The sequence below is a fragment of the Erithacus rubecula genome (genome assembly GCF_903797595.1).
Source record: "Erithacus rubecula genome assembly, chromosome: 4".
Classification (NCBI taxonomy): Eukaryota; Metazoa; Chordata; class Aves; order Passeriformes; family Muscicapidae; genus Erithacus; species Erithacus rubecula.
The window spans coordinates 12,281,875-12,293,816 of record NC_136686.1 but is presented as its reverse complement, the minus strand read 5'-3'; the positions used below and the strand labels follow the sequence as shown (position 1 = coordinate 12,293,816).

Genomic DNA, 11,942 nt, shown 5'->3' with positions numbered 1-11,942 from the left:
AACTGCACAGTGGAACAGAACTGACATTTCCATAAACCTGTGCCACAGTCATGGGAACATCTTCCCACTCCTCTTGTGAGCTGCTGTTCTTAGCCTCCCAGCCCACTTTCAGAAATATCTGAAGCTTCACTGGCATAACAAAGCATCCTGTTAGAGGAACTGCTTCCCTTGCTATCACTCCGTAACTAGGAAGTCTGATTCAAAACTACCTATGATAAGGATTAAACATCCTACCTAACTGAACAGCCACCTAAAGGTAGGCATTGAGTCTGAACTACCTCTCCAGGATTGCTCTGTTGTCAATAGGAATGGCTAAACATCTCCAAAAGCAGAATTACCTCACTTTTCTGAGATAAGGCACTGTCTGGCAGTACTTATCTCTTTCCATTAATTACAGAGAGAATCCAAATGACTTCTTCAACCAGATGCTAGAAAGCTGAAATTAAGTAAATCTTACCCATATATAGGGAGTTGTGTGAAAAATAAAAGGTAAAAAAAGTGAGTTTCCAAGGGGCCTGAAATCAGGCAGCTGCCTGACAGTCACTTGACTGCCAGTCCCCAAATTTACACTTAAATTCCCGCACAGCATTTCTACAGCAGACTTACAATGACCGCTAAAAATATCAGCATTTTAATCATCAAAAATATACCATCAAAGGAAAAACATAATGATATTCCGGTATAGAGGCATATCCCAGTAATTTTAGCAGGAAACTACACAAGATAAGAGCTTTTAATATTTAAATCTCAGAGGACTTTGAAATATTGCCTGTTCCTGCAATTTTATAACAAACATTACACTGATTCAAGTGTTCACAGGTTCATTGTAAACCCCAGGTCTTTTAGCATTTAGCAACGCAAAGTTTTCTGGAAGAGAATAGGGGGGGCTACTGGAAGAATGAAAACACAATCCTTCCCTCCCACTCCACTACAAGAATTTTGCAGTGGGAAGACACCAAATCCACTATGAATGCCAATGTTTCAGGTTCAAGTGGAAAGAAAGGAAAACTCCATGCTCTGGATCTCATCACTTGTAATGCATTGTTTTTACATCAACACAGCTGATTTTTTTTTCATATAGCATTCAAAAAATAGTCAAAGAAGTCCCAGAGATTCCTTACCTAGCAAAGGTATGGATTATAATTTCTGACATGGATTAAGATTTCTGGCGCATCACTCGTGGTTCTATTTCTCTCAAAGAGCACCTGTCTGCTCTAACTTCCAAGATTTGTTTTCAACTGCTTACACAGTGTTGGAAGTTATTCCCAAGAATGACAACCCCTCTTTGACATGTTTTCATGAATTATTTTTGCAATTAGCTCAAAACTTTAGCCCATACTAGTCATAAGAACTTTTGTTCTCTCTGCTCACTTCATTGATTTTTCAAAACTCCTCATGTTTGTCACTTAAGCACCAGCACCTAAATGTTCTATTTTGCCTAATGCCCAAGGCACCAGGTCACTCCCTGGATGTCCATGAGAACCTCTGCCACCAGTCTGGAAGGGTTGAGAGGGAATCATTTGCATTCAGAAAGCCTGTCTTTGCTGGGCCAAATTCAGCTGCAAGGGATAAAGTGGAATATGCCAGGCCCCTTTGAGCTGTTTATAACCTCTTACTGATATGTACGTTAAGATCAGGCCTCTGCAGTGGCAGAATTGATGACACAGGAGGGAGCTAGCTGCAACATCTCCTTCACTGTCAGTCTTCCCCTCTTCACCTACAGACACTCGTCTCTTCTGGGCCACCACAATATTGTGGAGGCTCCTCTTTTTTAAACCACTTTCAGGATCCATGCATCAGTACTAACTGGTCACTTGGGCTTGATAGGTCAGCTATGTTATAAATTTGGGAAATGGCACAAAGGGAATAACCCAGCTGGAGCACAGCTGCAGAACTTGTTCTATATTCATTGCTGTAGCTTATGCTACCTTGGTCTTCATTTTCAGCCTAGAATAATCTGGCTGTTTCCAAATCCTAATTTCAGCTTGGAGTCATACTTATCCTAGAAAGCTCTTAATAGCTTATTTTCTCTGGCCTTGTATGTAGTCTCACAACTCATCTTTGGTTCACTACAACTGGAGACACTGCAGTGAGTCACATCAACAAGTCACATAGGGAAGACAACACATTTGGTTTGGTGTGGCAACGTATCCAGACAGCAAAGCAAAAAAAAAGAAAACACCTTGTTATTCTGCAGAGTGCATTGCCATGAGTGTTACAGAAAAACAGATGTTAAAACCAGAATAAGCAAGAAAAATCTTATGGGTTCTGCATCCATTACTCACAAGCAATCAAGAAAAGCTAGTTTGTAATAGGCAGGACTGTCCAACAATTGTCTCTTTGGGAGTTTCTGCAAATTCCACTGGAATTCCTAAGCTCTTACCCTGACATGGTACGATCCAGTGATAAATGGACTTCTGCACAGGACCAAGCATGAAGATTTCTTCATTCCTAAATATTCATCTAAAAGCTTAAAGCATATTCCCTACATCTGATGTCTTCAAATAATCAACACAGAAATACTGCAAATCTTGGTTCCTTATGAGACTGAGATTTTCCATACTTCTTGTTCAAGTGGGACTGGAATTACTCTATCACAAAAATAGCATTATTGTGATAGAGTACTAACTAAAGAGCTTCCAAGGTATCAGATACATAGATATTGCAGAGCTCCAATTCCCTCAGTGTCTTATTTTTGAAAAGTCTTGGAAGCAGATGTCTCTAATTTTCTAAAAGCAGACTTAAGATAACTGAAAAGAACTGCTTGAAATCAAATCGAGGGTTTGCTTCCACAAACAGTAGTTAATGCAAGACTTAGGCAGTGACAAACTCTGGAAAGCAAATCAACTGTTGAAATTCAGGCAGAAAAGCAGAAAAAAAATATGTTAATCCTGTTCCCTAAAACCTGGTTTACATCCACTTTTGCTTCCAAGTCCCTGTGCATTAAGCAGGTCATAAAAGCATGCTGGGAAGCTGTTTGAATCCCTCTGATGAGGAGTGCCAAAAGCTTTCTCCAAGCTCAGAGCTAGAGCTAGTTAGAAAACAGGAAATGTTTTGCATAACATTTTTGCAAGCCAGGGAGCTGAACATTATCCATTATCAAGACAAACATGAAACAAATGGGTTTTACCTATAAGACAAGCAAATGTTATGTACAGCACTCTACCTTAAGAGTCAGGCCAAGAAAAAAAAAGCTCACTACTGACTACACCTACTTTCAGCAAAATAATTTTTTTAATCTACTCTAGTCCTATCCCTTGACAACGGGTTTTATCCCTGGGTCTCCAAATACTCAGAATGCATAAGATTTGTTCTCTATTGTTGCCTAAAAAAAGCTGAAAGGGCAAAAAGCCAGATCTTGCAAACCTCCCTCATGGGGCTTTCTTTGCTGGTTGCTTCTGAGCAGCAGATCTGCCATCTTTGGACTCTCCAGTTTTCCCAATTTCCTAATATAATTTTACATTACAAATATGTTACAGAAGGAATAATGACATAGATAACACACAGAAAACTTTATTAAACTAAGTACAGCATATGGTGCTCATTTTCTGGCAACCAGTCACACTAAGGATAGGGAGAAATTCTAGCCCCAAAACTGTCTTGTCAGCAAGCTCAATGACAAGGGAATACTGCAAATGCCTTGCTGGAAACAACAGCCTCACTTAGCTCACTGCAGCCTTGTAACTGTTTCAGAGCTGTCCTGCCAAACACATGGAAGAAAAGTGGTGTTTGATGTGAAAGAAGAAATGGACCAACCTCAGCAAATAACATGCATTCAGTCAGAGTTTTAGCCTTGTAATTTAGAGTCCTTGCACAATTGACACAGAAGTGTTCTGAGATGCATCTGGAGTTATTTGAAAATATAGAAAAACAGGTCCAAAATGCCTGCTCCCAAGACTCTCTGTGCAGAAAAATATTAGCAATCTAATCTTAAAAAATGGCTTTTGTTTTGTATTGGCATCCTTTAGCTGAAGTCTGAAGCTGCAACATGCAAAACAAAAAGTGAGCAGGAAAAAGCACTAACAGCTAAAATTAACCACCCAATGGGCTGGGCTTAACTGTACGGGAAAAGGTCTGAGTACTGATTATGTAAATAAGTGCTGAGTAAATTTAAAAAACAGGTTTCCAATTCAAATAATCTAGGTTTTAAATTATTTAAAAGAGCATAGAAAAAAAAAATGCTTTCATCCTCTAACAATGAGGTTCAGTAACAATATTTATTGGTTTTAAATTTAAGGAAAGGACACAAGGTAAAACTTTATGAATGGTGCATGCTGTCTCTACACACTGAAATGTTTGTATAAATAAATACATAAATCAGTATACATAGGACCCTGACCAGTTCATAAGTCTGAAGTCTTTCTACCAAATTAGATTATAAAAACCCTAGAACAGTCTAAGGTGCAATAGTACATCAGCACAGAAACAGGAAAAAAGACATCAATTCACTTGTTCAGAACCTTTGCTTGTCCTCTATGCATTGTGTTGTTTTGTATAAATATTATTTTTTTTAAAATAATCACACTTGAGCACAGAGTGTGCTTTATGCATAGTTTGGAAAAAGATGACAGGGATGGCCTTATCATGTAAAACAAAATAGGGAAAAAAGGAAGAGCTAACACATATTTATTACCATATGGGCTTGGGAGATACTAGTTACAAGTCAAGAATTCAACCCTGTAAACACAGAAAAATAACTGTGACAAAAAGGAGATGAACTGCTTTCGTCAGGAACAAAAAGAAATGTTGATGGTGCAAATTAGAATCATAAATTCACAGTGAGATTTTTACCAGCAAGTAAAATCTTATATGTAGATAAAGAATGCAAATACTAAAATCCAAAGTGATGGAATAGTTTCAGGTACAAAAATATGACTTTTTTCATTGTCCCTGGATGCTTGACCTGTGCTGCCTCTCACTGGGACAAGTTCACAGGGTAGGTAGGAGATGCCTTAGCTGGTAAATGGCTTTGATGTTTTTTTACCTGTTATGTTCAAATGTCCACTACACTGCTCTTGGTAGCAACAGTAAAGCAGAGAAAAATAAAATGCAAGGCATCCAAGGTATAATAAATGAGGAAGAATATCTCCAGCAAAAAAGTTCAAGTTTCCACTATCTAGTCTTTAATGACTACAAACTGAGAAAACTTAAAGTATTTAGATATATAAGCTAATATATATAAATATGAGCTATATATTCTGACTTGGAATATGTATTTGTCTCAAATAAAATATTGTCTGACAAGCACACAGAAAGAAAAAAAATAAGTCCTTCAAAAAAAGGAGGGAAAAAAGGCAAAATTCATATTGACTTCACTAGTTAAGACTATGATTCTAGTATATTTTGCACCTCTATTTTAAGAAGATTTTTTAAAAACGCTTGTTCAACCTCATTGTTCTTCCCTGGCCAGAGTCACTCAACCACTCTCTTCCTCCTCCAATCACACCCTTTTTCTGAGCCAGAACTGCCCAGTCATTCCCAAGCTACTGCAGGCAACATACAGGAAATCAGGACACACAATAATCATGGAACGTGTTTGTAGGTTCTTCCTTGCAGCAGAACTACAATAGTGAAAAAGTCAGACTAAGAGAGAAACTGTTAAAAACACTCCTGCATATAGTCAGAAAAAACCATTTTATTATAACTGAAGAGCACAACAGCTCACACAATATGTGTATACATTAATTAATGCTAGCTCTCCTGTGCTTTCCTGAGATGTATTTAAAAACACAACTATAGCTTTTCAAGTTATAAAGTGTTTAGATGTAACTGAAAGAGGCAAATCACATTCTGCACTCTTAAAGTGTGGAGAAGATGCTTGATTATCTGCATAACTCTGGCATACTTTTCTTGAGCTAGGAAAGGATAAAACTTTCCCTCTTCCTTTGAAGTCATTTTTAAATAGCATCTTGAAGATTTTGCATGTCCCTTCCTCCCCCTGCTTTGTAAAAAAACGTAAGTATCCTAGAATTGCTGAGTTTAGAGTATGTGAATTATAGAGATCTTTAATCTTCACAGAAGCTGTTTTTCAAGCTCTGTTCTTAAATAAATGATAGAAATTATTAAAAAAAAAAAAAAAAAGAAAAAACTCCTAAGCTCTGGGAATAACCTGCATTTGATCCTGCAAGACATTTCAGGAAAGCACTTAAAAATCCTCTTAATTAATAGGGATTACTCATTTCTGCAATAGGAATGCCTAAACACTTAGCTAGCCTAGGATAAAATCCTGAAATTCTGTATTCATGACATCTTTCATTCCTGAATGTCCACATCTTGGAGGAAGTGGTGTTGCATTGTTGAAGTTGCAAATACTGTTGAAACACTGTATCAGAACACAACATGGACAGATCTGTTTTTATTAGAAAAATTGAAATTAAACAGTTTTCAATTTCTCACACACAGAAACACCAGTGTGGGAAGTGCCAAGAAATCCATCCAGCCACTGGGCCAAGCAATGCTTGTATCTGACTACTAAGTTAATTCCATTGTGATGCCAGGGAGGACAGGGGACACGTACACCTCCTCACACCTCCAGGTTTCTTCTTTGGTGAGCAACAAATTGTTAGCAGGGTTTGTGCCTTTCCATAGCTTTCTAGAGCTGGAAACCATTAGCATCTCCATCCTGCTCCACCTGTGCAAATCACTGGGATTAGCTACTAGCTCATCACCTGTCCAGCTGGGTATCTTGTGAGACCGCAAATAGTTGTGGCAGAGCCTTTAACAGGCTGGTGCTCTGCAAGCCACCAGCACATGGGCTTGTGGAACTATTCCTGGTACATTTCCCTTCTGGAAATGCTGCCATCTGATCCATTTCTCTGCACTATCGCAGACTTGGGTTTCTAATCCAATGAAGAACAAATGCCATCCTCAAAACTATTAGTTTTTTATCCAGCAGATTGCATAGCATTGCAAAGAAGGGGAAGGGTGAAAGAGAGGAAAGGGGGGGGGGGGGGCTGGGATAATATCCAGACTAACCTCAATACCCACCTGTAAAGCTGAGACACACCTGAATGGCAATACCTGAAGCATGAAGTGTAGAAGATGCTGTAGCTGGCAGTGAACACCTGCTATTTTGCCAGTAGGGTGCTGGAGACATTTGCCACCCTACCACAGCTAGAGCAATAGGGAGCCCACTCTAACCTACATAAACCTCATTTACCTCAATCATCTTTCTTTATCTGATAGTTCTGCCTCAGGAATAAGACACTCTTTTTCTTATCAAGATAGAAAGAAGGAGTTTATCTCCCAAAAAAACACATTGATAAGCTTGAACGCCCTGAATTTGCACAAGAGAAAAATATTCAAAACATTCAAACATGACTAAATGCAATAGCAAGGGTAGTCTTGTAGCATCAAAGATTTATATTTCACTGTGTTGGACCTCAGCCTCTCTCTTTCCTGTTTTCCTAAGTGTCAAGATTTTAGCTTTAGCACTTCATTTCTAGCTTGTGAGAGAAGATATGTGGAATGTGCTTCTCTCCCCACACAGCAAATCTAGAAGAAAAGAAGGGGTTTTTACTGCTTGCTTCTCCTTTGTCCCATAAATGCAACATGACATTTGTTGGCCTGTTATCGTTAACAGCCCAAATTCCAGGAGTCCTGGGAGTAATTTGAGGAACATTAGCACTGAGAACAGGTCAGAAGGGCTTCCTGGAGCACAGGCTCGTCGAGAGCCGGATGTTCTGTGTGAATCTACATTTAGCCTTTTTGCTCGACTTGTGATCTCAAATTCTGGGAGCCAATACATAATAAACCAAAGCAGCTGAAGAAAGCTCTTCCTGGATTATGCCCAAGTGGAGCAGTTGCATGAAGGATTTCAGCAGCTTCCAAGGAAGAAATTCAAAATATCAAGGCATGTGACAACTCTGGCAAACTGCTACAGTCTCCTTGATGGAAAATTATGTTGAATATGAACTGTCGGGAAAAGTGTCTCTTTCTCTTACCTACAGAAGATAATACAATTTTACCAGGGAGTTTAATCACACAATTCCCTCAAAGAAGCCAGAGCTCCCACTTAAATTATCTTAATTTATCAAATTTCTAGTTTAAAAAAAAACTAATAATTTATATTTATAAAACGATATCAAGAATCTTTGCACAAATTTAGTGCGAATGAGTGTAAACAGGTATAGCTCCACTGTAGTCAAGGTTACTAAACTGATGTGGAAATGCTCACTGGATAAAAACCAAAACTATTGCAGAAGCACACACTGGAAACTCTACAGACAAGAAGGATCAAATTCTTTTCAGCTACACAGCTGGACAACAGATAAAATTTACTGACAGCAATGCAAAGACTGTGTTTTGCAGTGAGGTAACAAAGAATTTGTCTTGTATATTTTTGTGGATATCATTAAGAAAACAAATTCTTTGGCTGGGCTATAAAAACAAGAGAATCTTTAAACTGGTGTCATAAAAAGGAAGTTTGTAGCATCATTGACTCAAGGAAGCCAGATATTCTGGCAGATGCAAATTAAAAGTAGCTTCACTGGAAAGCATGTAGCTGTCCTAATTTAAAGCAGATGAAGGTCTGAATAGCCATCTCAGCAATGTTCTTAGGGAGGAAACAGAGATAGGATTTATAAAGAAACTTCTATCTTCATGATGTTTTAATAACTCATTTCTTCTGTTGCCTTTTCCAACCTGGAAATGAAACTCGAGACAATTTTAGTTTGGGAGGTAATATAAAAGTGGATCTTTAGAGAAGGCTTTCTGGGGCAGTTATGGAAAGATCTCCAGAAAATCTCACCCAAACAAGGTGAATACAGATTTTATAAATTTAGCAAATTAGTATACTTCACAAAAAGCACCAATTAGGAGGAAAAGTGGTGATGGAGTTCCCCCTCAGGTCAAGCCCCTTCTCTGGAGTGTCCCCCTTGGTATTAGTTGTACTTTGTCTACAAGAATGTATCTTGCAGAGTGGTTCTCAACACTGATAGCCAGGAAGGATTAAGATAAGATAGGGGCCTTGTACCTCCCAGGGCTTAGAGCACTGGAATTTGTTTTGTCTTTCTGCCTAGGAAAAAGCCATGGAAAAGTATTGGGAAAACTAGCCACTGATTCAATAGGCTACAGAGCTACAAATATATGTGTGAAGAATGCAGAGACTATAGTAAAGAAAAAAAGGGTGAAAAAAAACCAACATCATTTCTCCCGATATCTCTAAGATATCTTATAACTAAACCCCTGATTCCACTTCCAGTGGTATGTCAGTTTCAAATAAGATAATAAGTTCCTACCAGCCCTGACAAAAATTAAAACATATCAATGTGTGTATGACTGCACATGAATTAATCAGAAACAGTATTTCCTGAATACATGTCCATCACCTGTCCTCCACTGAAACTACCTGTTCTTTCCTACAGTTCCATCTTCTCTGGCAAAAATCACAGAATTGCAGAATGGCTTGGGTTGAAGGGACCTTAAAGATCATCCAGTTCCAACCCCCTGCCATGGGCAGGGACATCTTCCACCAGACCAGGTTGCTGAGAGCCCCATCCAGCCTAGCCTTGGACACTACCAGGGATGTGGAAGCCACAGCTTCTCTGAGCAACTGTTCGGGGTTGAGTGTTTTTCTGTTACTGTGTCAATTGTAAGAATTTTTCCCATTATCATGCCAATGGAACTGGCCGGGTTACACCCAGGGTCCCTGATGGGTCCAGACAAAAGGGGGTGGGTGGGGATGGCCCCGGAGGGGCCTCTGAGGCTTCCGGGAGGGCACTCGCGTTTCCGGCGAGCTGGGAGGAGGACGCCTGGGATCGTTCAGCCACGCGGCCGAGCACAGCAGAGCCAGACCCTCTGCGATCACCTGCCCTGCATCTGCCCCGTTCCAGCCTCCTGCCTCTGCGGACACAGCTGATCCCCCGGACACACACGGTGAGCGAGGAGCCGCCGCCCTCGGTGAGGGTGAGCCCGTTCCCGCCCGAGACCGGCGTGGCCGCTGCTGCCCCTCCCCCCTCCCTCCTGCCTTCGTTCCCGTCTGCTCTCTGGCAAATCCGGGCTCTGGACTAAGCACAGAGACAGCGTGCTTGCATCTAAAGGGACTGACACTGAGTTACCTATTTCGTTCTGTCAGCAATTTTAACTGTTATTGTTTTCTATTTGTATAGTTAGATATATTAGTAAAAGAGCTGTTATTCCCACCCCCCTTATCTCTGCCTCAGAGTCCTTGATTCAAACAATCGTAATACTTGGGGGAGGGGAGTGGAACCAAAGTCTCTATTCCAAAAAGGGAAACTTCTGCCCTTACTGGCAGACACCTGTCCTTTCAAACCAGGACAGCAACCTGTGCCAGAGCCCCACCACTCCTACAGTAAAGGATTGCTTCTGCATATCTGACCTAAATTTTTCCTTTTTCAGTTTGAAGCTATTACTCCTTGTCCCATCCCTGCAGTTTCTGATGAAGAATCCCTCTATGGCTTCCTTGTTGGCCTCCTTCAGATACTGGAAGGAAGGAGTGGCTTTCATTGGGAGAGCACCCTTGACTCCCTGAGTACAAATACTGTCCTGACCGCAAGAACTTTTGTCTCTTAATGCAGAATTTATTTCTAGGATGTGGATCCAAAAATTGCAGGGAGAGGAAAAAAAAAGCAGGATTAATTTCCTCTGCCTGTACTTCAGCAACTGTTAATTGTCCATAGCAGCATCACTTCACAGAGAGGCTCCTTCTCAGAGCCAGCTCTGCTATGGCCTTGTTTTCCTCTCTCTTTATCCCCACCAGTTATTCTAGCACATGCAAAGGCACAATGTGCTTGTTCTCCTGGGAGACACTCCACCCCTTACAAGTCACTCCCTGTGTTATGGTTCAAGGTCAAAAGCATTTTTATTTTTTCAGTTTGGTGGGCTTTTCCCTTTGCACCTATTTCTAAGCTAAACCACAACCACTGGAACTGAAATCCGTTTTCTTTAAACCAAATGCCATGTACTGGCAAGACATAATATTCTTACAGAAAACTGTGTGTGTAACAGGAACGCTGCCAGACTCAGAAACTATGAACAAGCTCTTAAAATGCAAATCCAAAAGTCCTTTTTGTATTACCTGCAGAGCAAACAAAATATAATTTAAATTTCAATTCGTCATAACTGAAAAAGACAAATGTAGGCTATTATTGTACAGTGCTGGATTAATGGTCTGGTTATGCAATAATATTCTACATGTGTCTCAACTCCCAATGAAGCAACAATATAAACCCATTAAAAGGTTATTTCTATTAAATAAGCAATCCCATAATTAGGCTTACTTTTCCAATTTCTGTTCATTTAAGAGGATGTTTTAATAACTTGGGATTAAGACTGGACATATCTAGCCTGCCAGGTCATGTCATCACCCTCAGAAAATAACTATAACCAGCAGTACTGAGTTCTTTTTCTAAAGGTGTTTACACACTACTTTACACAGTTACTGAATAAACTCAAAGTGTCAGTAAGTTATTTGCTGTATCTGCGTACAATTAGCTCCCTTCAACAGCAAGCTTCAACTTGAGTTTTAAAGAAAATCCAATGTCACAGACAGAACCTGGTTACTTTCTTGTGGGTTTTTTTTTGTTTGTTTGTTTGGCTTTTTCTTTCCCGCAACCAGAGAAAACCTTCTTAATAGGAAATTTTGCAACAGTGTTGCTTGCATTGATGCCCAGGAAAATTTAAGCAGCTAAAGAACTCAAATACCCTTACTTTGTGCTTGCAAGTTGTGAAGGGTTCTTTCAGATAGTGCTGCCAATGCAATGAGAATTATGCACCGGGTTTTTGTGTTTTCCATTTGGGATGGAGGAGGCCTTCTACTCCCTTTTAAGCAGAATATGCTTTTATGCTTTTGGAATATTGCAATATTTTGCCCCATATTCCACAATGTCAATTGAAAACTCATAAGTGTGAGTAATCAGCAGTGAACTTGCTGTTTTTAAGAGGGAGAAAGTTGAAGAGTGTTTCTCCTTTCATAGAAATAA

General features: G+C 39.8%; 1 long non-coding RNA gene across 1 annotated transcript; it reads right to left on the bottom strand.

The window, feature by feature from the left end:
- Positions 1 to 7,072: 7,072 nt before the first annotated feature.
- On the bottom strand, positions 7,073 to 11,735 carry LOC306801800. The gene is made up of 3 exons (XR_013774187.1): positions 11,671 to 11,735; positions 11,039 to 11,082; positions 7,073 to 7,943 (listed from the first exon to the last, which is right to left on the bottom strand). It is a non-coding gene; the product is annotated as an uncharacterized lncRNA (long non-coding RNA).
- Positions 11,736 to 11,942: the final 207 nt, after the last annotated feature.